The sequence below is a fragment of the Apium graveolens genome, chromosome 9, assembly GCF_009905375.1.
Source record: "Apium graveolens cultivar Ventura chromosome 9, ASM990537v1, whole genome shotgun sequence".
Taxonomy (NCBI): domain Eukaryota; kingdom Viridiplantae; phylum Streptophyta; class Magnoliopsida; order Apiales; family Apiaceae; genus Apium; species Apium graveolens.
In genome coordinates this window covers 53,870,364-53,876,049 of record NC_133655.1, presented here as the reverse complement: position 1 = coordinate 53,876,049, position 5,686 = coordinate 53,870,364, and positions in this window count along the sequence as shown.

The window sequence follows — 5,686 nt, the reverse complement described above, 5'->3', positions numbered from 1 at the left end:
CGTCAGGTAGATAAGTGGAAATGATTTATTTAATAATGTTTCCAAGCATATAACCTGTGTGTGTGTGAGTCTGAATAAAAGGTCGAGTAATATTGTGAAAAGAGAATTATTTAATTAATAAGTGATCGTAACAACCCGAATTCACGACCTTGGATTTGGGGGTGTTACAGAAATGGTATCAGAGCCAAAGGTTATAAGTTTTGGAAGCAGTAAGAGTAAAATGGGTAGACTGAGGATCTAAAAGTTAACAAGAACTCTCATCGAGTTCGTAGTCGGATTACTATGGAGTAGTCGCGACGGTAGTACCCAAGGGGACCTTAGCCTTAAGAGTTGAGGCATTGGTTGAGTTATTAACAGTCGATTGAAAAGCCAACATTAAGGGAAGAGAATGAGTTGTAGCACTTAGAGAAAAGATTGCTAAGAGTTATATGCGAAAGAGAGTCCATTGGTTGAGCCAATAGAGTTTGTTGATGGACTACCAGGAGTTATGTTGAAGTGTTTATGTGAAGTGTTATACGGAAATTGATGGAATCGTTTAAGATCGACATAATGAGGAAAGGAGAAAATTGTACATGACTTTTTTTATAATATTGATATAGAAGTGGAGCTAAGTCTCCGGAGAAAGCGGGATGAAGACGATACCCCAATACCATAGGTTGATTGGAAAACTCGAGTCTTGCCACTCATAGCTCTTTATAGAGTGTCCTTGAGGAGACATATTAGGCAAGAATCAAGATGCTTAATTCTTTTACTATTAAGGTTATTACGTTACCTGAATTGGTTGAAAGTATTGTTCCGATAATAAGGGTTCAATACATGACGAACAGCGATTCTACCAAGAAGGGTATTCGCTATACCATTGAGGAATCTATGTCCTATAAGGAAGATTTTAGAATGTCCCAAGATGAGAATGCTATGCGATAATACGAAATCATTTCGTCCGTTAAGCCATTATGGTTCGACACGGAAAGCGAGAATTGACAGAATAATTTCTGAAAAGTTTCATGCTCCTGCAATCAATGCAGCAAGCTCCGAACTACTGGAAGAGAAGACCAATAAGTCTGACGCAGAATTCCAAGAGTGGGATGTCACTAGGAGCTACGTGTATATTCTCGGCAGGATGTCGTCTTTTGTTAACGCATCAAATCAGGTGCGTGGGCACAACGTTGCGAGTAACTAAAGAGGAATGAAGAATGTATTTGTGACAAAGTGAGTTATTAAGCGACTTTAACATAATGAGTAGAGACGCGAATAATGTTATATTGGTGATCTTTTATAATAGCATAACGATGCCACCCCGACATATTGGGAAACTAGAGCAAACCCTGTTGAATTGGTAAACCAAAATAACCAAGAACACGAGGAAGTCGAATATAATGAATTTGTCTTAGAGGATTACAATGAAAAAGAAACTATGGATACTAACGAGGGGGAAGGCCAGAGAGGAAACCCCATGGACCAAATTATGAATCTTCTTCGAGAGAATTTAAATTGTCACCCTCAACCCAGGTGGATCATGTTCCAGTTACTAATGTCTTTAAGGCCTTTAAGTGGTTAAAACCCCCAAAAATTTCAAGGGACTGCTAACCTATAAAGTCCAGAGCTTGGCTGAAAGAAATGGAAAAGAGCTTTGAGATAGTGCCCATAGAAGAGACGCAAAAGACTGTGTTCACCAGTTATATGTTAAAAGGAGAAGCAAATTATTAGTGGGAACCTAAAGGAACCCTGGAGACTGATGTGATTATCACATGGGGAAAAGTATTTCCCAGGTTTATGGAGGCTCAGATGGAGTTGAAGTTTCTAGAGATTAAGTAAGATAAGATGTCAGTGGCTGTGTACAAAGCCAAATTTATTGAACTGTCGAGATTCGTGCCGGAGTTTGTGAACACGAAAGAGAAAAAGGCGAGGAGATTTCAGCAAGGGCTGAAACAATGGATTCAGGATCGAGTGTCATTACTTGAGATAACAGACTATGTGCAAAAAGGCCTCGATTGTAGAGGCAGAGAGTGAGCAAAGTCAAAAAGAGGAAGAGAGCAAGAAGAGGAGTTCGGAAGCCAAGGCGGCAGAGCGATAAACAGAAGTTTCCGATTAGGACTGAAAGGGGAGTGGTGTCCCAACCCGCAGTGGGTACCAGGTTCGCCACTACCGTAGCTGGCGGAAATAGCTTTAGCGAACCGGTAAGCAAGAGTATCGCCCAGGGAGGTGGTCAATATAAGACTACGTTTCATAACCAGTTTCGGTCACCCCTACCGGATCATAAGTCATGTGGGGAGAAACATCCCGGGGTATGTAATTGGGAAAATAGCTACTGAGGTGCTTTAATTGCAACCAACTAGGACATTATTCTAGCAACTGCCCCAACCCAGCTAGGGCGTGATAGCAGGTAACCTTTTACTGAATTTGGTTACTGCAAATATTCTGTTTAATTCTGAAGCAACTAAGTATTTTATATTGCGAGATTTTTGGCCAAGTTAAAACTTAATGTGATTCCAACGCGAGAATTATTGCGAATAGAAATAGTGAATCGAGAGGTTGTTCCAATTAATGAGATTCATCTAATCTGCAAGTGGGAACTAGGAGGGAAGGACTTTAAGTTGGACTTAATTCCTTTTAGGCTGAGAGAATTTGGTGTGGTCTTAAAAATGGATTGGTTGTCGAGCAATGGTGCTCAGATTGATTATAAAGGAAAGAAAGTTAAAATCTGAATGCCTAACGGCAAGAAAATTGTGATTAAGGGTCAGTGTCAGACCCAGAATTTTTTTTAATATTGCTCAAGCAAAGCAATTATTAAGGAAAGATAGCAAAGCGTATTTAGCATACGTGGCGGGTACCAAGAGAGAAGCCCCGATGTATGTGACATACCAGTTGTTCACGAGTTTGAGGATGTGTTTTCCAAAGACCTTTCAGGATTATCACCTGACCGAGAGATAGAGTTCGCTATCGAATTAGCATCAGGAACGACATCAGTTTCAAAAAGCCCCATATAGGCTAGCCCCGGTTGAAATGAAAGAATTGACTTCACAGTTGCAAGAACTGTTGAATAAAGGAATGATGAGACCTAATGTGTCACCATGAGGCACACCAATGTTGTTTGTCAAAAATAAGGATGGTAGTATGCGATTGTGCACAGAGTATAGGGAACTGGATAAGCTGACTATTAAGAACAGATACCCTCTCTCTAGAATTGACGATTCGTTTGACCAACTTGAAGGAGTGGTACATTTTTTGAAAATCGATCTAAGAATGGGATATCACCAACTGAAGATTAAAACAGGGGACAAATACCGTATTTCGCACGAGGTATGGACATTATGAGTTCTTGGTGACGTCGTTCGGGCCAAAGAATGCCCTAGTAGCTTTCATGGACTTTGTGAATCGAGTGTTTAAAAAGTATTGGGACGTGTGCGTCATTATTTTTTTATTAATAATATTTTAGTCTATTCTAAAACGGAAGAAGAACATGCGGAATATCTGAGGATAGTGGTAGAAGCATTGAGAAGAGAAAAGTTATTTTCCAAATTCTCAAGGTGCGAATTCTGGCAAAATGAAGTTCAGATCTTAGGACAATTGATGAGCAGCGAAGGAGTGTTAGTTGACCCTACCAATGTTGAGGCAGTATTCCAATGAGAAAGAATAACCACACCTACGGAAGTAGGAACTTTTTGGGAATTAACCGGTTTTATGAGAGGTTCGTACAGGATTTCGCTAAGATATCAGGACCTTTGACTAGGCCTACTTGCAAAACGGAAAAGGTTGCGTGGAATGAAAAATGTGAGGATAGTTTTCAGGAATTGAAAAGGAGTTTGGTAACAGCCCCCGTGCTGGCATTGCCGATGGATATTCAATTCATCCTGGAGGTACCAAGATGTACCGAGATCTAAATGAATATTATTGATGACCCAACATGAAAAGAGACGTGGCCAATTGAGTCAGTAAGTGTTTGACCTGTTAAAGAGTGAAGGTGGAACATCAGCGACTGAGGGGACTCCTACAACCCTTAGGAATTCCGATGTGAAAGTGGGAACAAATAGCCATGGATTCTGTGGTAGGATTTCCCCGAGCTAAGGCTAACCGTGATGCAATATGAGTAATTATATATCGACTGACCAAGTCAGCATACTTTCTTCCAATCAAGAAAACCTACATGGTGGATAGATTAGCAGAGCTATACATCAAGGAAATTGTGATAAGACATGGAGTCTCTGTAGCTATCGTATCTGACAGAGATCCCCGATTCAACTCCAGATTTTTTTGAGGAGCTTTCAGGAATGCTTATGAACCAAACTGAATGTGAGTACTGCATACCATCCCCAAACCGATGGACAAAGTGAGTGAATCATTCAGACATTGGAGTACATGTTGAGAAATTTTGTAATTGATTTTTAAGGTTATTGAGATGAACACCTATCTTTGATAGAGTTTGCCTATAATCATAGTTATCATGCGAGTATAGAAATTCCCCCACATGAGGCGCTGTATGGTCGGAGGTTCCATTCACCCTTGTACTGGGATGAAGTTGGTGAAAGAAAGTTACTAGGTCCCGACTTGGTGTAAAGAACGAGGGACATAGTTGAGTTGATCAGAGGATGACCGACAGCGTAAATATGCCGACTTAGCACGAAAAGACAGAGAGTATGAAGTGGGTGACCAGGTATTTTTGAAAGTGTCACCATGGGAAGGACTGATGAGATTTGGAAAGAAAGGGAAGTTGAGTTCCCGATATATGGGTCCTTTGAGATTTTGTGACAAATAGAACCGTGGCATACGAATTGGCTTTACCTCCAAACCTTCAACAGGTTCATAGTATTTTTCATGTGCCAATGTTGAGAAAGTATAATGCGGATACCAAGAATATAGTGAAACATGAGTAAGTACTAGATCTATTCTACATTGAGCAACCAGTTAAAATCATTGGTTGAAAAGAGAAAGTACTCAGGGACAAGAGTGTCAAGCTATTCAGATTCTTATTGAGACATCCCAAGGTCGAGGAGTCGACTTGGGAATTAGAGAGCCACCTGCGAGAAAGGTACCCCCATCTATTTGTGAGTTGATTCCGGGACGGAATCCTTTTAAGGGGGGGAGACTGTAAGAACCCTGATTTTTGTAATATTTTAAAACTTCTGTGAATAGTAACTTGAGCTAATTAAGTAATACGTATGGGGATCATCATAAAATGAATAGTGGAATTTTGAGAATCCGAGATCATATTCTTGTTTATCGAGGAAAATAAGTGAATGTAAAAGCCGACGGAATTCGAAGATTCACAATTAAACTACGTGTTTTCGTATCCATAAAGAATGGCGTAGAACCGGGAATACTACGTGAAATAAATAATATATCAAGGTGTTTCTATGATCAAGAGAAGGAATGGAATTGGTTATAGGATTATAAGCGATAAAAGAAATCGCTACGAAACAAGTCGTTATACGTGGAAACTATCGGAATGGAACGACGATTGCGTTTACGATAAATAAACGAATGAGAAATTAAATCCCATGCAAGTTGGCCATGCATAACCAAGTCCTAACTAGTAGTTAGGAGTGTAACTAGATGATTAGAAGCTAACTAGAATAGTTAGTAGAATAGTGTTGAATAGTGATGGGAGACAAACAAGTACACAAGCCATACTTCTCCCTTTTCTCACTTCACCACACAATCAAACCAACCCATACCTTTGCCAAATTAT